The sequence below is a fragment of the Tenrec ecaudatus genome, chromosome 7 (genome assembly GCF_050624435.1).
Source record: "Tenrec ecaudatus isolate mTenEca1 chromosome 7, mTenEca1.hap1, whole genome shotgun sequence".
Classification (NCBI taxonomy): Eukaryota; Metazoa; Chordata; class Mammalia; order Afrosoricida; family Tenrecidae; genus Tenrec; species Tenrec ecaudatus.
Genome location: NC_134536.1, coordinates 75,160,396 through 75,184,575, shown reverse-complemented (window position 1 = coordinate 75,184,575; position 24,180 = coordinate 75,160,396).

Genomic DNA, 24,180 nt, shown 5'->3' with positions numbered 1-24,180 from the left:
GACTATAGGACCTTATCTGTCATTGTTGCTAGCAGAATAAAAGAAGGGGAAGGAAGGAAGTGGAGGCATTGATGAATATTTAATAATGCTTTTAATCAGTCCCACCAAATAAACATTTCTTGTGTTGCTTTGCAAATGAGATTTCCCTATCATAGGGACCTGCAGATGGTAATGTCTGTTTTCCCCAGTGAAAATCTGGGAAGGCTGGTTTGACTGGTAAATGATTTTATAATCATTAATGAATTTTAATGACTGACAACTATAAAGTAAACAAAAATAAATTTGGAAATTGTTTTCCTAGTGAAGTTGCTACCCAGATGCACATTGCATTTTGCACACGATTCGCTTATTATTGGTATAATATTGTGTACTTTGATGTCTAGTTGAGATGACTCCTTGTATGTCTCCCAGCATTTTGAAAGCTATGTTTAAGAGTTGTGGAAATCAGTATCAGCACAGAGTTGGAATACTATAGGGCACAGGTCATAATGATTCTTCCAGATCACAATTATCAGGAAATAAATGACTTCACTATCACCATAGATAATACACATTTCCAAAACAAAGTGTACTTCAACGGCATATTTTTTCAATAAAGGGAAACAAAAATGAGCCTGCTATGTCACAAACAATAAGTTTGGACACAAAAAAGAGAATATTATAAAGAGTATTATTGATAAGAAAGTCTTAATGGTAAATTAATCTTGTTCAGGAATAACTACCAATCCGTTTGGTCTTGTAAGGTGTTCTCGAACTCACTATAACGTGCCCTCTAACTGCAGTGATCTCTCTGGGCCTTGAGATTCAAAGGAAATCCTGGTAGATACCTATTTTTCTAGTGTCCCTCCATGGATTGTTCACTTATTTGAGAGCGATGTTCTCTTCAAAATGCAGTGGATTGAATCTTTAGTGTCTCTTGAACGATGTTGAAGTGAAGTACTGGTTTTTACATGGTTTTGATATAGAATATTCGAGGTGTACAGATCCAGCGAGCAATTCATTCCAAAGAGATTCTTTTCACTCTCGTTTTCATGGATAATTTGTCCTATATGGAAGAAATGGACTCTGCATGTAGAAAGCGAAACAATGAGTGAAAAATAACTTAAAAACAAACAAACTTTCACACTCCTGTCCCCATGGACTCACTCCCTTCCCAGAGAGACCAACGACTTCACTGACCACTTGGAACAGCTAACACCTGAGTGCCAGCGGTGCCGGTACTGGTGCTGGTGCTGGTGCGTGCCCTTCTAAATGAGATCCAATTGATCATAAACACGTGTCACTCAACAGGTCCTTCAAAGCATGATTTTTCCAGCATCACAGTATTTGAATCTGAATTCCACCAGGAAGATTTTAGGCAACATTTGGGGCTTGGTAGTGGAACATCATCTGAGTTGTGCTGAGTCAGGGGTTCTCAACTTCCTAATGCCGTGACCCTTGAATACAGTTCCTCACATTGTGGTGGCCCCCAACCATAAAATTATTTTTATTGATACTTCATCACTGTCATTTTGCAGCTGCTTTGTATAGGGCAGCCCCTGTGAAAGGGTTGTTCGACCCCCAAGGTGGTCTTGACCCACTAGTTGAGAACCGCTGTGCTAAGCTGTAGCTTCCTATACATTATGGTAGATTGGAAATATTTCTTGGTGGCATTTTTGTAACCAAATTGGTAAGGAAAGGCAAAGGTAAATGCATTGGAGGATAATTTTAAATAATATCCATGTTTCTCTTAAGTCTCCTGTAATCTTCTTACTCTTCTATATTCATTTTCTAGAAGTTTTCCGATGAGTTATGATTAGAAAACTTTAAAAAGCTGGAAGTTTACTTCAGAGAACTACCACAGTGTTTATCTATAGACATATCTACAGGCGCATCCCCAAGTTCATTTAACCTTTCGCCTCCATCAAGGAAAAGCCATTGGTTATGTGGGATAATCCAAAATCCATCCTCCCCAGAGAGACGATGCTCTGCCATTTTGTGCCGTCCGAAGGGATCTGAAATTTTATCTTCTCAATACTTATGGATTCTGGAAGGGGTCACATTTTTTCTTTCCTGTATAACAACAGTGACAACAGTTTTTAAGAGATCAAAAAGAAGCAAACCGTTTCTTCTTAAACTGTGTTCCACTGTGCCATTGCTGTCACTGTTGGGGGGGGGGGGTATTTGTTTGTTTTGCTGTTTAAGCTTTCCCCCACTTTTTGGAAAACCCAAAAAGAAAGAGGTAAATGGAAAAAGAATCCTGGTTCTAGAAGGACAACACTTCACTCAGGAAACTGTCAAAGAGATGTATTCCTAAGCAAAAGACCAACAAAAACTAAGTATAGGAACAGCTCTTAAAGCATCTCGGCTTTCTTTTCATTCTTCAAAGCAGATCGTGGTGAAGCTGCTGTAACTGTTGGCTGATATACAGGTGTCCCCGTTCATGGTCATCCCATGCGCAAAAAGAATTAAACAGCACCTCGCCCAGTGCCTCCCATGATGGATGCTCAGACCTCAGTCAGCATCCATCAAACCTCAGTCAGGTTTGCATCAGCTGCACTTCAGAAGTGAACCACCAGGCCTTTCTTCCTAGGCTTTCTTAGTCTGGACATCCTGCTGAAATCCGTGCTGTGTCATAGCAAATGCAAGCCTCCGCTGACAGATAAGTGGTGGCTGTGCAGCGTCGGGTGTGTTGGCAGGATTAAATCTGCTTCTCTTGCCTGGAAGGTGAGAATTCTACCCTTGACTCATCCCTACCTGAGTCAACAATAAAAGGTGTACATTTTTGAGGATGTGAATTAGTGCCTGACAGCTAATTCTCTTTTGCCTCTTGAAATGGAATTAAAATCCAGGAGTATTTTTGAACAATTACATCCTGATGAAAATGTTTCCCATTGATTTATACATCTCCCTTAAGGGAATAACCCTTCCCAAAAAAATCACCAATCCTAGATTTTATTTTGGATTTTTCAAAACCCCTTTTTGTTTAATAAGGCACACTGAAGTGGGGATGAATAGGAAGATGCTTCGTTGGATTAACTAATAAAATTCTTGTATCTTTGGAGCTAACAATTTTTGTGCAGAAGCAGGAAATTCCTCTCACAGAAAATTTTCTACTCAATGGATGACAGTGTTCCCCATGCCTGCATTATACTATTTATTCAAATAGCTAGTATTTCATGGGAACATTCCTTAACACAGCTTAAGTTTATACTCCTTTGACTCATTGGAAATATGTTTCATGTGAGCCGCCAATTAGCCTAATATTCTTTACTTCAATTAAATCCACATGCCTTCTAATGGTAATATTCACAAAACGAAGTATGTTATATATTTGAATAGGCACTTGCTTGGAGCAAGCTTGCAGGACAAACCATATGCCAAGGAAATGATATGGCTTTGTATTCAAAATCACATTTCAAGGAATAGATTTTATTAGCTTTGGCATGACTCAGTTTCCTTTACTATAAATTCTGATAGGCCCAAAAGTTACAAAGCACTTGTGATAATAATATGGCATCCTATATGGGAAGTGCTGGAAGCCTCTAATGAGTGCTTAATAGCTTTTACTTATCATTAACAATAATATGATTACAGACAGGTTGCTAAGGTGTCAGTGGTGAAACACTGTGGATTGTGTTGGTGTGCCGAGCCTAGAAATATGGAGCTTGAGATATTGATTTATTCAACAAATATTTATTATGCATCAGACACCACACTCCACACTTGGGATATAAATAACTCTGATAAAATTTGGTTGTTTTAAAAGAGACATGTAAAATCTACTCTGAGAGCACTGAGGGGGCATAATTAATTCTGTCTGGAAGAGTTGCAGCGGACTTCACAGAGGGAAACGGCATTGGCATTGGGTCTCTAAGATGCTCAGGGATTAGGTAGGGCAAGGAGAGTAAGATGAGAGGAGACCTTCCTAGTGGAAGGCACAGTTTAAGCAGTAGCATGCATCCTGCAAGTGTCTTGATAATAAGGAAACAATGGAATCTATTTTTATCCCCCCCCCCCTGGAACAGGCTTTGTGATGCGAAGGTTAAACACTGAGCTGCAACTAAAAGATGATGATTTAAACCCAGCAACAACTCCGTTGGAGAAAAGGCCTGGTAATTTGGCCATCTAAACGTTTCAGCCTAGAAAAGCTGGGGGAAGTTCTCATTACCACGGTAATCGGTTACAAAAGTGGCTGTATGTTATGTGCTGTACGTTATATCGTTATATGAGTGGCTATAAGCTATATGTTAGATTCAGTGCCACGGTCCTCACCAATGACAGACTTTCCTGATTGGAAGATAGACTATAGAGGGACAATCATGAAAAGTGAGTCTGGAGGGCGTTTTATAAAGAATTATCAGTGCCTGGAAAAGAGTTCTGGGACTAGATTGAAGACCATGGGAATCTAGTGGAGACTCCATGGAGACCTTCCTATGGCTCAGCTATTAGCTAATTTATTCAACATAATTTACAGAGAAGTTACTAAATGCCAGCCCCTTCTACATGTTGGGAATAGAACAGCAAGCGAATGGCAATGAAAACTGTATTTATGGAATTTATATTCCATTATGGGGTAGCAGTGTAGGATAAGCACTAGGCTGCTAACTGCAAGGTTGGTGGTTCAAATCCATCAACTGCCTTGTGTGATAAAGATGAACTTATCTACTCCCATAAAGAATTTCAGTCCTGGAAACTATTTATATACAGGGTCGCTATGAGTTGGAATTGATTTGATGGCAGTTGGTATGATTCGGTGGGGTGGCAGACAGTAAGCAAAGTCAATAGAATACTTAATTTTTAGATATGAAGTATTAAGGGAGGGAAATCAGGGAAGAGAGACAGGGACTCCTGAAAGGAAAGTGGCAATTTGAGAGTTGATGACCAAAAGAAAACCGTGCTTAGAAGGTGGCGTTTGACTCATGATCTGAAGGAGGAAGGTAGTAAAACATGGAAGTAGGGAGAGAGACTAGCAAATGCAAATATTCCAAGTGGAAGTGAGAACCAGCAAGGAGGGGAGCAAAGCCTGAGAGGAGGAGTATAGAGTAAGGATAAAGAAGATGCAAGAGGGAGGTGAGGAGTACAGATCACCAAGCGCCTTGTGGGCGACTTTAGGACTTCATTTTTATCTGTATAAAGACATCACTCCCAGTGCTGTGAAGAAAATAAACGCAGGTGGGAGGGTCAGAATTGGGCAGTGCAGTTAAGAGATAGCTAAAAGAATCAGGTAAGAGAGGATCATGTATTGAACCACATCAGTAGAGTAAGTGAAAAGGGAGCATGTTCTTGGAATAGTCTAGTGTGAGAATAAATGGAATTTCTTTCTTAAAAAAAAACTTTTATTGGGAGCTCTTACATGTCTTATCACAATCCATACATTCATCCAGTGTGTTATGCACATTTTCACATATGACACCATCTTTGATACCTGATCCCATGGACACCTCATGATCACACAGGCTGGTGTGCTTCATTCATGTAGGCTTTGTTACTTCTGAGCTAGATGGCTGCTTGCTTATCTTCAAGCCTTTAAGACCTCAGACGCTGTATCTTTTGACAGGCAACACCTTCATCTTTCTTCATTATATGGTGTTAGGAAAGTGAGCATCACAGAATGTCGGGTTGTTCGAACAAAGTGTTCTTGTGTTAAGGGAGTACTTGAGTCAAGGCACAATGTCCATCCGCAACCTTAATTCTTACATATAGATATGAGTACATAGTTATATTCCCCTCTCATTATATATATATTTACATGTGTACATACCTGTATTTAGGTTAGACCTTTGTAAATGTCCTTTGCCTCCTGGTTCTTTATTTGCTTTTTACTTTCCTCTTGTCCCACCATCATGTTTGGCCTTCATTCAGGTTTAGTAATTCCTTGCTGCTACACTGCCCTTGATTAAGCCCCACCAGGAATCCTATGACCTTGCTTCCATTGATTTTGGTTCACTTGTTGTTCCCTTGTCACTGTGTTGATTCCCACCCTTTCTTTCTCCCACCTCCCCTTCTCCTCAATCCCCCTTGAACCATTGGTCCCATTCTTTTCATCTCTGAATTATTTATCCCACCTATCTTATCTCGATGGACATGTAGATACATTACTAAGTACCAAAACCAAGCAAAGCCAAATAAATCAACAAAGTCAAAACCAACAAAACAATAGCAACATCAGCAAAAAACAAAATAATAATAATAACAAAAAGAAAGCCACAGACAAAAATAGAAAAGCCTACAAATTGTTCAAGGTCTGTTTGTTGGCCTTTATGAGTTCTAGTCGAGTCTGATAGGGTGCCACACTGTCTCCAAAGTCTATTTTTGATATGCCCCAGGGGTTTCATCACTCTGATCCCCCTGCTTAAATGGACTTTCTTTATGGACTCAATTGCATATGAGTTGTGAGAGAGCATATCGATGGAAACTATAAGACAGTTAGCCCCTAACGTCCGCCCTGGTGGCGTAGTGGCTTTCATGTTGGGCTGCGATCCAATTGAAGATTCTCAGTGTCAGCAGGTTAAAACCACCAGTTTCTCCGGGGGGAAAGATGAGGAGGGACAGTCTTGGAAAACCACAGGGTGGTTCTCTCCTATAGGGTTGCCATGGACCAGAAGTGATGCTATGGCAGTTAATTTGAGATTTGGGTTATTGTATTGGTATTTATTTTTAGATTTCATTTTGTCAATTTCCAAATGTCCCCAATTCATATTTTTTACATCCCGTGTTCTGGCTATTAATGGGTGTTTGAAGCTGTACCCTCCCATTTTGAATTGAACCCCATCGGCAAACGGAGTCCTAAATGCTTTGTCCCACTCACAGCATTCAGATAGACTGGTGAGTAGGCAGCTCTTCCCCAGTGTTCCTCGGACTGTGCTCCAACCTGGGGAGCTCATTCTCCAAAATGAATGCAGGGGTGATTTGGCTTCTATTTCTAAGATTGTCCGTGATTTACCCCTCAGAAGTGATCTGCTTATTCCTTCTTCCTTCTCTTCTCTCATCCATCTCGAACTTTTCACCATGAATGACCCTGTTGGTATTTGAAATACTACCACTTCAAGCCTGATGGCAACACACACACACACACACACACACACACACACACACACACACCACTAAAATACAGTGAACCACCACAGGCCTATGGGGGATAGGACTGAAAAAAAGAAGAAAGAAAGAAAAACAACAACCACCATCATCATCACCATCAAGTGGATTCCAACTCATAGTAACCCTATAGGACAAGCTAGAATGGCCTCTGTGGGTTTCTGATACTGTGAGTTTTTAGAGGAGTAGAAAGCCTCTTCTTTCTCTCTTGGAACAGCTGGGGGTTTCAAACTACTGACCTTGCATTTAGCAGTAGTCCAATTTATAATCCCCTAGAGCACCATGGTTTCTATTAACACTCAAATCAAATTAAACACTGCCATGGAGTCAATTCTGACTCACAGCGATCCTGTAGGACAGAGTTGAACTGCCCTGTGGGTTTCCAAGACTAAATCTTTATAAGAGTCAAGGTCCCATCTTCCTACCTTGGAGTAGCTGTTGATTTCGAACTGCTGACCTTGAGATTAGGAACCCAGTGCACAATCTAAACTAGGGTGTAGCCTACTAAGACTAGAGCTCGGTAATTCCTCAGGATCTGGGGGCAAGTTGTCCTGCACATAATAATCATCATTTGACCCAGTATGTCTTCTAGAACTTTATGTTTCCATACAACTAAAATCACTTTCTCATGGTCACTTCAGATGAAAAACGGGCACACTCATCTTAATTTTGGCCTGCTTTCTACTATTAAACTTTGCGTCTTTATATACATTAAATGATTATGTGTCTAGTGAATATTCACAGGAAAACATATCCGTGCATGAGAAATTGTGTTTTATTTTCAGTGCCAAATAAAATTATTTTCTTATCCTTTTTCTCTCTCTTTCAAAAGCAAACAGCTATAAACTATATGATACAAGAAACTGTATGTGAGTAAATTAGTATCCCTAAAGCACCCGATCCATTCTTGCTTACTATGAAGCTGTGGCTCTTGGGGGTGGCTGCAGACTTCTGGGGTCTTCATCAAGGAACGCTGCTGAGGTTCTTCATCTGTATGCACTACTGGAAATATTTTTACCATTGATTTTCCTCCAGCATTGATCTACCACCTGACGCCATCAATAATGAGGTTTGTCGGTGATTTCTCAGACTGTCTGGAAAATGGTTTTCTGTTCCCCCCACCCTTAGTATTTCTTTTGCAGGCAGAAGAGGAGCTTGTAGGAAAGCAAGAAGAAACGCTGATAACTGGAACTTGGGAATTTGCAACTGACCCTTTGGCTACCGAGCCATTTCTCTGGCCCTTCCTTTGCTCCCTGTTGCTCATGTGACACTTTTTATTTGATAGAAATTCTTCCATGAATGGCCTCCTGAGTACTGCCATTTCTCAGTTTGCATTGGAATATGCATTGGAATGCAAATTAAATGAGACAATTATCTGTGGTAAAGTGATTTCTTGATGCTGGAAGAATGTTTCTCTCATGCTTCTCTTAAACATCTAAAGGCGTCTAAAAAGCTGATTCAACTCAAGAATACTTAATTCTGTAAACCGTGCCACTTTCATTTCTTGAAGTTAGCCCATGTTTGGGCCTAAAGGGAGAATTTTTTTCTGAAACACATGTCTGTTTCGCTGTGGCAGAATGCTTCCTTTTACAAAGCCATAATCTGGCGAACAAAGTAGAAAGTGGAGAGTCAGCAATCCCATCTCCCTTGTAAAATAAAATGAAAATGCAGACACCCTTCTGTCAAGGTCCTGATCCTGGCAAAATTATATACTGAAAGTTGGCACAGCTTGTTCAGGGAGCTATGGGTGCATTATTATGCGTGGACCGAAGTAAGTATTGATCACGCAGAGTGGAATGGATGAAAACAGGGTATTTTCTGCATTCGAGATATTGAATTATGAAAGGTCAGGAGAAAACTTACCACTGATAGGTCAAGACAAATTATTTAAGATAAGGGATTTATTTTTAATATATTTGGTTAAAAATTAAACTTCCGTATCGTCTCTTTATATGTTTTTAAAACTAACCAAGAAAGATGCCCGTTGGTGAAGACATGTTGTTGCTGCTTTTTGGTGCCATGCCACCCAGTTGGTTCTGACTCACACTGATCCTTTGTACAAGCGAGACCACCCCATCCTGTTGTGCGCCATCCTCACCATTGTTCCTATGTTTGAGCCCATGATGGCAGCCACTGTGTCCATCCATCTGGTCGAAGGTCTCCCTCTTTTGTGTGTTTTATCAAGCATGATGTCATTCTCCAGGGACTGGTCTCTCCGCACAAGATGTCCAAACTCTGTGAGGTGAAGGTTCATCGTCCTTGCCTCTCAGTTTGTTGGATGTTCTTGGCAGTCCATGGGACTTCCACCAGAGCAAATATGCACGATAAATACATAGAGCAGATATTAGCTCTTCCTAGCCTTTCACCCTGTAGCTAGAAATGAATGAATATACTTCCACAAAAAAATCAAACCAGTTTTGTTTTTATTTGGTTATTATGCCTTACATTCTTTTGCCAATTCATTTTATCTTTCAATCGTGAATGTAAGAATGAATTATATGCCTGAATTTTTTACTTGAATAAAATTCAAGGACTTTAAGTTGTGTGCATTTACATTAACCTATGGGCTGCCTGCCCAGTGGAATTTTACAGTGTGCAAACTAGACAGCTGTTTGCTGTGATCCTGATATTCTCAAAAGGGGAATTGGGGAGCTAGGCTACGTTATTCTCACTGCCAATGAGTTGATTCTGACTCACAGTGACACTATAGGGCAGGGTAGAACTGCGCCTGTGTGTTTCTGAGACTGGTCTGTCTTTAAGAAAGCCCTGTCATCTGTCTTCTGTGGAACAGCTGATGGTTTCAAACTGCCGACCTTGCAGATAGCAGCCCAAGGCATGAGCACTCAGCCGCCGGAGAGCCATTGTTGTAATTAGCTGGCATCAACTTCTCCCAGACTCATGTTGACCCCATACACAGTAAACTGAGATGCGACCTGGTTTGGCATCATCACCACAATTGGTTGCCGATCAGACCACAGTGATCCGTAGGACTTGCACTGATTGGTTTTCAGAAGTATATCTATCCCTTCCTTCCTACTCTGCCCTGGTCTGGAAGTATCACTGAACCACTTCAACATCATAGCAATGCACAGGGCTCACTGACAGATGGGGTGGTGGCTGCATTGGTCTCGAATGAAAGTGAAGTCTCAACAGTGACCGGTTCAAAAGACCCCTACGAGGTCCAGGAGGCAACAGCCTGGTGGAGGAGTCCCCGAACTGCCAGGACTTCAGTGCTTCAGGGCTTGTACATTTGCCAAGAAAAAGTATGCTAAAGCAGCCCAGCTGAGGAAATGCCAAGAGTGTTGGATGAAATTTCCCCGGTGATGGACGTGATGGGGGTTGTTGGGCTGGAGCTGTGAAATGTCATCAAGTTATAGAGACTCGTGGATTCAGCAGGAGTCTAATGGATCGAGGGAAATGTGCATGGGTGTGCACACCAAAAACTTAAAGCGATTGACTCCCCAGATACAGCTCAATGGATGCAGAGAAAAAGTCAATAGGTGGAGAATTGCAGAGAGGTGGATTTGGGAATCATTTTCAGAGAGAGAGATTTCCTGACACAGGGTGTGACCATGCTTAGGAATTTGCTCAGGTATAATGAGAGTCATTATCATGAGATTGGGAATCAGAAGTCACAAATTTGAATTGCTGGAGAATGTGCTCATGTGGGATGCAGGTACGAAGAGGAGGGCAGGACTTACAGTAGACAGCTGCAAGCAGGTGGATTGAATAACTCAGGAGTTCTTTTAGTTTAAGAAATGCTTTCCATGAGAATGGCTTCTGTAGCATGTCTTACAAGCACGGGTACTTTCCTGGCCATTATCATCCTTATGCAACAGCTGCTCAAGGTATAGGCAGCATATGTAGGGGAAATATTTGAATACACATACAAGTTAACGTTTTACCAAACACAATTTGCTTAAGATTCTATAGCATTTGTGATAAAAACTGCTCCACAGTTAGCTAATTTGGGGGGTCAGAAGTGGTTAAGTCTTGTTAATAAAACATTGTCTAACACACTGCTTCCTTACCTGTTCAGACAACATGTAGACAAGCTATTTTCTTTTGTTTTTTACAGGTTCCTAACAATAAAGGCAAGTCCTTGCTTGTTTACCCACCCTCTCCCCGCCTCAAATTCTTAAGTGTTTTCAAATCCTTGGTAGTGTAGTACATTTCCCAGACTGTTGTGGTATTTAGTATGTTTTCTCTCCTTGTACTCTTCCCTCCAGGCATCATTTCCCTCTTCCACCTTTTTTCTGGGCATCATATTGAGTTCTGTAAAGCATGAGCTCTCAATTTTGCCTTTCATTTTTTATCTGAAGAGCATATATAAAGATCATTTTGTCTCTCCGTGTTGCTTCCTTGTGTAGCAGTTTCAGTCATTATCTTTCTGCCGATGTTTTGAAAGTAGACACGTAGCTCACATATCTTAATGATGTGCTCTTCAAATTGTGAGTGACATCATTGAACACGTGTATTTGCAATGATAAATTCCCTCCAGCCTCGCTCTCTAAATCTCTAACTCACTGCTGTACAGGAGGGGGGAGTCGAGGGAACAAAGCCAAGCAGGAGTACAACAGGTTATTCTCTTTCTATATTTTCTCATTCATTATAAATATAGCCAGGATCTTAACAAGGGCCAGTGGCTTAACCCAAAGGATTGATCTGTGGCCCTTTGATAGGTCAGTGTACAGATCAGGGGCATCTATCCTTCAAATCTCATTAGTAGAGTATATCTTGGACGGGGCTATCAAGAGATGGAGGCGAACGGCATCTTCAAGTATAGATGTATGTATGTGTGTGATATTGTTTGAATTATTATTTCCTTCTCCATCAAACACAATCTCCACTGTAGTAGTATTTTCTTCTCTGCCTAGAGCAAATACCTATGTTTTTAATTAAGTCTCCCATATACCCAGGTGGCTATCTAATGTGGTGGAGAATTTAACACACTACATAAGAGAGAGAGAAAGAGAGATAGCGATGTGAAAACATTAGAAGGCTAGTCTAGGTGAGTACTTACAGAAATGTGGGCAACAGTGAAGTTCTAGGTACTTGGAGGTAGAGAATGACTTCATTTCCCCAAATTACAGAAAGCAAATTAGGCAAAAAGACACCAGGTTCAGAGTCTCATACCAAGTTCAGGGTCTCAACATTGAGATTCAGCTGGGGGTCTGCCTTACTCAGTGATTGTTGGCAAGCTATTTAACACTTCTAGATCGCAGGTAGAACCTGTAATTTGTGTCTAATAGTACCTGTTTTGAATGTAATGTAAGGAAATTATATGATATTTTATTCAAAAATCTTGCAATTCACCCAGAATAGAGTAGCCTCCAATAAATATAGATTGCCATGTCTCAAATACCTAGAAAACAGAAAACTGCATTGCTTTTCAATGATCTATCAAGATGCTATAAAAGTTACAATTTCTATAGATGTGATTGCTAAATTTTGAATTAGATTTCCAATGTGCACTCAAACTAAAAAATCTTTATACTTGAAATAAGTGGTTAGTATTTACATTGAAGCCCTCTTAAAAGCACATTTGAGATCTAAGATATATACCTATAGAAAATAAAATATTAGTGGAAGAGGGAAATGGCAGAAATGGCTGTCTTCTAATACTCTCGGTGTAGCAGCAATCCGAGCTGAATTGATAGTGTGTTTGGGTTTTGTTAAGGACATGCCACTTTATTTTCACCTCTGGGAAAAATAGTCTGTTATCTTCACCACGTGATTAGACTGTACTCATTTATTGTGAAACTTTTTAAATGTAAAATATTTCACTGATGCAAGATGATCATTTTTAATGTTAATAAGTGACTTATTAAGCTAAATAAAATATTTTATTCTTTGGTCTGTGTTTCTCAATGTGCGATTAAAATTTTAATGTATATAATAAATGTTTCTCTTGTTTCAAAGACCTAAAAAGATAATTATCATGTACTGTTGGTCAGGTAATTAATGCCATGCATGATGATTTATTATATATCTAATGTTTACTCTTACCTATATATAAAGCTTTTCCATTATCAATTACTCCCAGGATCTACACATCATTGATAACACAGTGACAGTCGTTGAGCTGTAGATAAAACATGTGTTTCAACCTTTGGGTTAAATTGAATCTTTATACAAACTTCTAGGTTTCATATTTTTGTTAAAAAATGAAAATTGATGACAGCACATTACAGGAAATGAGTTCAAGCAGAAGAACAATTTTAAGGCTGGAGGGGGCGGGGAGTGTTTTGTTCTGTTGTTCATAAGACCGCTATGAATTTGAGCTTTCTAAAGGACACCTAAGAACAAAGCGACACTTCACTGTGTCCTCTCTTCAGCCGGACTGGTCAATAGTAGCCAGCCCTATTTGTTTTTCTGAATCTTGGACTGTCAACTTCAATGATGCGATTTCCTTGTCGAGTTGTTTTATTCGAAGTGTATGGTGTACATTGCAATGAGCCCTGGTTAAGTGCTGGTCTGCTAACAGGTCAGTGGTGGTTGAAACTCATGAGTCACTTCAAGGGCAAAAGAGACGGCAGCCATTTATGGAAGACAGACAACCTGGAGCCCTGGGGAGGAGACCTGGTTTGGGCTGTAGGCTTGTTGTGGTCTGCCATTAACTCAATGGCAAAAAAAAAGTTGGGTTTCAATAGATATTCTTGCAATGTGAGGATTAATTGCAGCATAATGGGGCATGTCCACACATTCACATTTGTTCATAGAGAAAAGGCTAATGTTCCTATATACAAACATTCAATAAATAAAAGGCAACGGTTGAACCTGTTTTTAAAAGTGTGAAGAAATCACATTATAGCTTTGCTTAAATCTATTAGTTTCTGTTTATGGTGTTTTATAAAGTCTGAGCTTCTTTAACTAAAAAGTATTTTATGAAAGTATCTAATCCTATTCTAGTGTTGGTTGCTAGGAGAACATTTGATGCAAATTAATCAGTAAACATCTAGCAGCCAGCTACCTGATGAGAAAGGGAGCAGGGAAGACTCAGAAGCTGGCCAGCAGGGAAACTGCTGATGGGAAAATGCCTCTCAAGGGTTTTTTATACTTACCAGTGGCATCACACTGTGATATGAATTTTTTCTCTATCATTCTTGTAGGAGAGAACGGGGAAAGAAAGCAGGAAAAAATTGGGAAGATAAATGAAGTCTTTCCAGTAAAGGTGAGCTTTATATATATATACATATATATGTACATACATTTTTTTTTGCTGAACTTTGGCGAGACCGTGAGGGTTAGATTAATTAAAGATTATTTGCAAGTGAAGAAGGGTGAGGATGGGAAGGGAACCCAGTAGGACCTAGATACTTGTATTTAAATTTTGCCTTGCATAATGTATCCTGTTGGGAAATAATATTCCTGTAAACTACCGCAGGGAAACAAAAATGCTTTCAGAAGGAAATGTATGTGTTTGAGATCCTTCCATTTCCTAAAATGTAATAAGGCACAGAATCCTAGCATGTTTTTGAGAGAATTAAAGATGGATATTGTCTTTGTTTCCTGGTGCTTCCATCACACATACGCAGGTGGCTTTAGAAAGTCTGGGGTTAGAGGTGAGAAGTCCCAACACAGAGCATCAGATAAAGGGATGGGCTCTCCTTGGTTGCCCTGAGGTGGGAGTGGTTGTTAATAGTCACCAGTCAACTCTGGCTTCTGGTGATTTTATGTACAACACAATGAAACCCTGGCCAGTTTGGGCTCCATTCATATTGTTGATATGTTCAAGTCCATTGTTGTAACTATTGATCAGTCTATCTGATCGGAGTCTCGCTCATTTTCTGTGACCCTTGAGTTTAGTGGGGCATAAACTCAAAAACTCAATGCTCTTAAGTCTATGAGAACTCATATAGACCCTGTAGAACAGAGCAGAATGCACTTCCCAGACTAACTCTTTATGGGACTAGAAAGCCCCATCTTTATCCCAGTGAGCGGACGGTGATTTCAAACTACTGATCTTAGAGATTGCAGTCAATTTCACCTCCACTACGCCACCTAATAGTTTTGTCTTGCTATTTTTTAAAGAAGTGAAAAATTTGGTGTGTTAAGAAAATTCATTATTGTTGAACTGAAATAAATATTTTAACCCTTCCATCACACAGCAGTTACTTTTAAGTACATAACAATTTTGAATGATTTCCACATACAACTGTTAGAGTCATGTCTTGTATTTCAGTCATAATCCAGAGGTTGAAGTCATGAATTAGACTCAGAATTTTGCGACAGTGGTTTCTTGACCTAAGATTATTTTCTCTTTTGTGATTATATATATCATGTGTTCAATAGGTTTGAGTTTCTGTTCCATTTTTAAATTATCTGACAATTGGTCTTTAGAATATATTGTTATTATGATTACATGGAATGTTGTTCCATTTCCTTCCTTTCAGTCTTCCTTGCAGAGCTTAGAATAAATGAATATACATTTTCCTATTGCATGTAGTCCACTTGCTTTTGACTCATAATGATCCTAGTTGCCAGAGTAAGCAGTGCCTCGTTGGGATTTCTAAACTCTACTCTTCATGAAACTATTGGTGGTTTCAAACCACCAACCATTCAGGTAGCAGGCAAGTTCCCGAAACCAAACTCATTACTATGGGGTTGAGTCGAACCTATACCAACTGTATAGCAACCCTACAGGACAAAGTAGAAGTGCTCCAAAGTGTTCCCACGGCTAGATTCTGTGAAGGTGGGAAAGGTGGGACTATCTGCTGTGGTTTCAGAAAAACATATGAAAAGCATACATATTTGATTTACAACCTGTTCTAGAGCGATGGGAGGACATGCTCAGTGAGCTTTGTAGGAAGCAGAACAGCACCAGAGAAGAATCAGACTTGAGTGGCAGCCGAATATTAAAGAAATGTAGATTCTGAGAGCTACACTCTGTCTCATAATTAAATACTAAGTAGACTACTGATATGTATTTACCTACATTTAATTTTGCATTATTTGGTAAGTTAATAAAGCATCTCTGGCACAGTGATATTCGATCTTCACAAGGAAAACTTGTACAGTAATTACTGTTTCTGTTTCATGAAAACAAAACTATAACACTAAAATATGTGAATTTTTATATGTGGCAAATCCCAGTGATATAGAGTTTGTATCTATGCAGAAACAAACAGTTTGGAACAAAAAGTAATTTAATTAGGTATTGCTTTTATAAACCTTTATCAATGAGCTATTTCTCTAAATTGATTTTTTCCAAAAAAGAAAGGTTATTATAATTGTTGTTTCTAAACGTTTTCATGAAGAAGATAGAGAGGGTTGCAAAAAAGTTTAATATCAAATCAAAATATCAAATAGAATTATTAAAGTTCTACACCACTATCGTGTTAGTTACTTTGGTTTTGATTATCGATGGTACATTGATTTTCTTTACTCTTTCTTCTAAAGGAATAAAAGTCAATCACTCTTGTACTCTAACGTCTCTCAGGTTTGAACATATGAAAGGGGCCCATATTGAGACTATCATTTGACCTTAGTAATATTTGGTTATATGACACTTTATTTAAATATTTATAGTAACCATACAACGGGCGTTTTTATTTTAGTGCATTTTCCCCCTTGTGCTGGTTGGCCTCACATGGCCAGGCTGGCCAGGGCATCCATCATCTTCACGGTTATTCCTACATGTGAGCCCATCATTCCAACCACTGTGTCAGTCCATCTCCTTGAGGGCCTTCCTCAAGATGGAGATTTTTGGGGTCCTGAATAGTCTTAGATGCATATTCTTCCCTTGTAGGGACTGAGTTTGTCCTCTGATTCTCTTAATTTCACAAAGGAAAAAAATCCAGGATGCATTCAATAGCTCTGTGTACCCGAAAACAATTTCAGAAAGTATATGACCTTACAGATCCCATTTCAATGTAAGCAATTAGCTAATCAGTTAATCAATAAATACCACTGACAATACATGCTAGATACTACAATTATACCCAAGCTAATAGTTTCTCTGGATCAGGGCAGGACATGTATATATGACCCCAAGAAATGTTCAAGACAGAAACCATCAAAGGCTGATATTTAAAGCATTTGCAGCCATCTGTGTCCCACTCATGGATATATAAGGACTTTTCAGCTATGTGTCCACACAGTCATTCATAAGGGTTGCACGCAGGTATCAGTACATTCAGGGTGACCTTTGAACAATCTTGTATCAATTGAAGATCCTCATTAATGTACAAGGTCCTTGTTTGGTGCATAGGTAACGTCAGCGTTGGCAGTTTTAACTGACCCAGTAGGGCTGTAGAAGGTCTGCTCAGCCGAGAAAACCCTGTGGAGGAGTACTGCTACGTAACACGTGGGGTCGCCCTGAGTGTGAATTGACTCGGTGGCAATGGGTTCATTCACTCACTGTCAGTGAGTCAATTCTGACTCGTCAAAGAAGCTGTTGTCAAGAAAGATGAAAGCAATGTAAATATTCACAGGTTGATGTAGTCTGAATTTGATAGCAGGTAGAGATTTGGCTGACATTTGGTGTATATGCCAGAGGATTATTTTTTTAAAGACACCAGATACATTGGGTAAATTTGTTCTCTTGATAACTAGGTGCCTGCGATTCCCTAGCAATAGTTTCTGGCATGGCGTGGTTCAGGTTAGCTTGCAGTTCAACTCTCTAGTAACTGAGTCGGAGTTTCCTCCAGGAGAGCAAACCTAATAGTGACGTAGAATTTTTGTCCCCTCTATGAAACTTTAAACAATAAAATGTAGACATTATCAGGAGGAAGCAAGGGAATGGTCCCTTTTGACCTCAAACAATGCTCCATTTCTGCATTGAGAGCCTGTTTCTTATTATGCTCAATAAGTACTTACAAAGGTCTGTGCGTGGTCTATTTTACCATCTTCCATTGGGGCTGTATTTGTAATCTGTAGCCTTCTCTTAAAAGACCATTCGCTGGGCACCATTCACTGAGTCATGTATCATCTAGTAGGCCAATACTATGCGGGCTGTCATTTATAGCTCTCCTCAGAAACAGATGTTCAGATATGACCCATGGTCATGATTCGTGGAGCTGTAACACAGAAGATTGTCCAAAACCTGACCTAGACACTGTGTGGAATTCTCCAAATGTATTAAAACTAGAGGGAATAGAACACAGGATGGAATTCTCCATCCCTTGTCTACCAAATTCTAGTCTTGAATAATACCTCATTCCCAGGATTCACTGCTCACGTTAGTGCATATATTAAATCAAATGGTAATGATACTTCTTATTAAATACCAGGGAAACAATAGTATTTTACTAATTGATTTCATATTGTTTGATATATTTGGCTTCTTTATAGTTGTATAGAATGAAAACACTGATAGCTATAGCGTTATGTGACTAAGGAGGAACATATGTCATCGTTATATTGTAATATGCAGGACATTTGTGTATCTGTAAAGAAACACACACACATAAACATGTAGTTATACCTATTATAGGAGTTAAACCTGTTAGGTTTATCAGCTGTGTCAGAGAGATGGAGTATTTGATAAATTCTATTCCTGTAGAAGAAAAGTTTTTTTAAACTGTATATTATGTAGTATCACATTATATAAAGTTATTTCTACATCAGGTGACACAGAAGAAAGTGATATTACATGACCTGATGCAAATTCAAATGGAAAATTTGGAGCATACAAATGGATTAAACACCCTTGAAAATCTAGTAGAGCACAATTCCCAAGGATTTCAGGTTATTTAGAAATGCCATTACCTCCCAGCTAAGAAATGTAGACTGTTTTGTTAGTGATCACACTGAGGCATGAAATTAGGGAGGAAGATTTTTATTGGGTCAGTTAAAGTAAGAAGTCAGACTTATAATTTTAAGGTGGAATGTTGTGACAGATCTGTGGCAAAATGTAGAATTACCTCTGAGGGAAAAAAACCTCTTTTCAGTCACTACTTATACTGCAGAAAATGTTTTATGACTACAAAGTCCTACTGGAAAAGTTTTCTCCCTAAGAAACCTTTCAGAAATGGTCGGTCATTGTCCAGATATGACATCAAATTATTCTTGGAAAGAAATTTATATATGTCATGTTAAAAGGTATACTTTCTTCTACAATATCATTGTTACTACTTTAAAAACAGGTTCTTTTCTAGAGATTATAAACATGCAACTGAAGATCATGTTAACAAATGCATTAAAGTCAGAGGATAAAGCAAACCCTACTTATTCAAGAAATGTCTACTATGTGACATAACTATCCACTGAGTAAAGAAATATTTTTAGCTATCATAGATGGTTGTCCATCAGAAATATTTAGTACTTTTAAAAGAAAATATTTAGTAAATGTAAGATGAGATTACTTAATTGACCCTAACTTCCTGATTTCCCTAGATAAACTGTTGACTTACCTCGTTTGAGTGTGGCTTTGTTCTGAGTAAAGGGATCATTGCTTAGAACAAAGGGCACATCAGAGAAGTGGACTCAACAGGCATTGCAGATCCATTAGTTGGTGGGTCTCCATGTCCTGCAGGTGCAATGGGTGAGCGCTGGGCTGCTGATAGTTCGGCAGTTCAGACTCGCTCTTGTCTCGGTATAAGGACAGATCTGGAGATGGACTTGTGGAAGGGGTGTAGCACTGGAAACGCTATGGGGGATTTCTACTGTGTCTCATGGGGTCAGTAAGGGTTGAAATTGACTGGATGGAGTTTAATGACAACGTCACGACTTAAATGGCCCTGTATGAGGGAATTAAAGACAATGAAATTTCCCCCCACTCTTGGATTCACTCATGTATAATTGCTTTTAATGAAATATGTTGTTTCTGCTGCTGCTGCTGTGGTTGTTAGACGCCATCACGTGGGTCCAGACATAGAACACCCTGATGCACAACACAAAACACTGCGTGAGCCGACGCCATCCCTTCAACTGCTCCTCTGCCGGGCAGCCCATCTCGCTGAGGGCCTTCCTCTTGTTTGCTGCTCCGTCCTTTTACCCAGCAAGAGATCTTCCTCCAGGGACGCTTCCCTCCTGACCCTATGTCCGACTACGTAAAACGAAGTCTTGCCGTCTCTAAGGAGGAAGTACTCTGACCACTTCTTCCTGCGTAGATTAGTCATCCTTTGGCAGTCCGTGGTATTTTCGATATTCTTCTTCAGCACAACTCACATGCATCCCTGAAATAAACTACATTAACCCTGGGAAATCAGAGCGTTCTAAATATTGAAAGAAATGTACAACAGAGTATTGAAAACTAGTAGGAAAAATATATAATGTTTTCCATTAAAACGTACACAATCAAATTATATTTCAAAGGTGCATTTTATCACAACTACATTGGGCTGGATTCTTTACGAACAGCGTTAGGACAACTCCCCACTTTGCTTCAGTCGTGGCTCGTAGGTAGCTCTACTTTGCCCTGGGTCTTGAGTATGCTTTGCTCACTCTTTTTATGTTGACCAACTGTCTACTCACTTAAACACTCTAGTCCTGGTCACTCTCTTTTCAAGCGCCATAGGTGAATAATAAATGTAATTTGGAATGAACAAGTGGAGAAAATGAGTCAAAGTTATGTATAATAGTCTCACAGGAACAATACTAGGAAATTATTTTATTATGACCCATTTTAGGTATTAGACTATCAGATTTATTCTATACTAATGCTTATCAGAGAGCCAGGTCAATGTTAAAAATGTATAAAAACAGTTATGAAATAGTCTCATATTATCTTACTTTAAAATATTTTTATATGTATCTTATTTATCACCTTGTAGAGTATGTTATTTTGATGTGTTTCTTAAATATATTTATTAAATGCTTTCTGTAAGAAGCACATTATTTTAGGGGAAAATGTTACAAATTTGAAATCAAATACATTTGATTTTAAATAACACTTATTCAAAACAATAACTGAAATATATGGGGCCCTTTATTTCAAAATATTAACCTTTCACTGAATTGATTAAAAGCGTATAATATGACTTTGAAGTATTTTGAAAACCTGACTAGTGAAAATCAATCAAATTATTTTTGTTGTTTGGTAATGTAAAACGTTTGCTTCATTTTTCAAAGACTATGATTATCCCGCGCACCCTGCCATTGAATAGATTTAGTAGAAACCATAAACTGTAGTGGAGAATCATTAATAAGAAAGAATCAAAACAAAGGCAAGTAACTGGGTTAATTATAGTAAATATGATTTAAGCATCTGTTTGAGCTATCGGGGGATGGATACATATAGAATGCAAAAGGCATTAAAAATCAAATCCTAGTAAAATATAAGGACAATATTCTTGTCAGAGCATGATAGGTACTTATTAAGTATTATTTCAAACTTATTGAAAGAGATGTACAATAAACACTGCTTGGATTTATTTCTTTTAAGGTAGCACAACTACCGTATCTGAACCCTCACAGGGTAACAGCTGCCACAGGACCAAGCCACACAGCTGAGATCACAAGACCACAGCACACAAGTTTAATAAGAGGAGGATGGAAAAAAGTATGTAGGTCGCAAAAAATAGACTATTTTCAGCATGACAAGTCGTCATTTTTAAATGACACGTTGCATAATACTTTTACTATTTTTTCTTAATTAAAAAATATTTAAAATAAGTATTTAGTCATACAATTTATTATCAGAGAGCTTAAAATTTCTCCTTTTAATTGGATTTCATATTTTCTTTTTGGCCAATTATCTGATTGATTTCTATAAATATTTCATGGATTTATTAATATTTCATGGACTGCTTAAAGTCTTTAATCATTTTATGTATTATATAATACAAATATTCTAAGTCCTTCAAGATTTTTACTCTACTGTCCTAATTTGGAAAGATAGTCCCCCTACCATGCAAATTTTAGTATGCCCATTCCCTTGTTAAATCTTTCAGTGGTTTCCCACTGCCAGAAGTATAAAATATAAACTTCTTAATATATACTTCATTTCCCTTATTTTTTCAACTCCCACCCCATTGTGCCCCACATTTTCACACACCCTCAGTTCATCCACACTGGAAAACCTTAAAGTGTCTCACAGTGGACATGTTCCTCCGTCCCTCTGTCTGTCCAGTGCTGTTGTCCCTCCCCTTAAATCCTTTTCCCAACAATTACTCAATGGTACAAGTAATTGCTATGGCTCTTTGCTAGTGTGTTTACCTTAGAACTTTACTGTCCAGTGCATTAAACACTAGATATTTGTGGTTATTTAAATGCAAAATTTTAAAATAAAAAAATTCCTTCATGAGCACATCTTTTTTTAAATAATTTTATTTGGGGCTCACACAACTCTTATCACAATCCATACATATATCAATTGTGTCAAGCACATTTGTACATTCATTGCCCTCATCAGTCTCAAAACATTTGCTCTCCACTTAAGCCCCTGACATCAGCTCCTCATTTTTCCCCTCACTCCTTGCTCCCTCCTCCCTCATGAACCCTTGATAATTTATAAATTATTATTTTGTCATATCTTGTCCTGTCCGACATCAACCTTCACCCGCTTTTCTGTCGTCCATCCCCAGGGAGGAGGTCAGATGCAGATCTTTGAAATCCGTCCCCCCTTTCCAACCCACCCTCCTTCCACCCTCCCAGTATCACCACTCACACTACTGGTCCCGAGGGGATCATCATCCCTGGATTCCCTGTGTTTCCAGTTCCCATCTGTACCAGTGTACATCCTCTGGACTAGTCAGGCTTGCAAGCTGGGATTCGGATCATGATAGTTGGTGGGGGGGGGGGAGGAAGCATTCAGGAACTAGAGGAAAGTTGTATTTTTCATCGTTTCTACATCGCACCCTGACTGGCTCGTCTTCTCCCCAAGAAGACCCTTCTGTAAGGGGATGTCTAGTGGCCTACAAATGGGCCTTGGGTCTCCACTCCGCACTGCCCCCCTCATTCACTGTTTGAAGATGTTTTTATTCCATCAGGAGCACATCTTTGTATCCAAATAATGGCAGTCACCACCTCGCTAGGCAGTGTGGCTATAGGCTGTTTCTTTCATCACTAACAGTTCTATGGGTTGTATTCCTTAAAGCAGCGGGTCTCAGCCTGTGTTTGTGACCCCTTTGGGGGTTGAACGACCCTTTCACAGGGTTTTCCTGATTCATAACAATAGCAAAATTACAGTTATGAAGTTGCAATGAAAATATTTTTATGGTTTGGGGTCACCACAACATGAGGAACTGTGTTAAAGGGTCACGGCATTAGGAAAGTTGAGAAACACAGGCTTAAAGTCTTTTTTAATATATTTTATTCTATATAGTTTGTAAGTTGTTCTCTATTTCTCAGTATGGAGATCCTGTAAAAAAAAAAATGTCCTACAGGGTTGGTCTTTGGGGCAATAATAGGAATGCGGTGTTGTTTTGTAATTCACATGCAAACCCATATAAAGAGCTTTATATGCAAACCCATATAAAGGGCAATAGCCAGATGCATAAACATGATTAGGAGACCAAAAATACATGGAGAAAAGAAATTTTGAGTCATGAGAGTAAGATTTTCTCAGCCTTAACCATAGTGAAAATCAGAAAGGGTAAAACCTAAGCCCTCACATCACAGCTGCTAGTGGAACATTTGCATTTTAAATAGAGGAGCCATCAATGGCGTGTGATTCCTCTGACCTTTGTCCACTCACAACTAGATATTGGAGGAATCAGAGTTATACATGGTCAGTTTGGGGATGTCTTACAACTAAAACCTCTGAGCCATTGTTGGGAATGACTGAGATGTCCCCACGTGTAATGTACTATCCCTGAGAAGGAGTTGATTGCTCTGGGGCCTAGATTATAGCTGCTCAATGTGTCCAACAGATTAAGATAGAAAAACTGAAGTGAAAAACAGCTTCTTGTCCAGAACCCAGAAAATACACAATCCTAACTATTCTTAAACCAAAATTTTTGTTAGGAATATTGTTCATCAGCATTTTTGTTAAATGATGTTTGTCTACAGGATTACTTACTCTTTGTTGCATTTACATATAGGCTGTGTTGGACAGGGTTCTCTAGAGAGACAAACCAGACTGCTAGTAATTATATATAAATATATTTATAAAGATAGATATATAATATAAGAAATGAACCATTAAATTATATACAGATAGATAATACAAGAAATGAACCGTTAAATTATAAAGCAGTGAGACACTAGCAGTCCTTT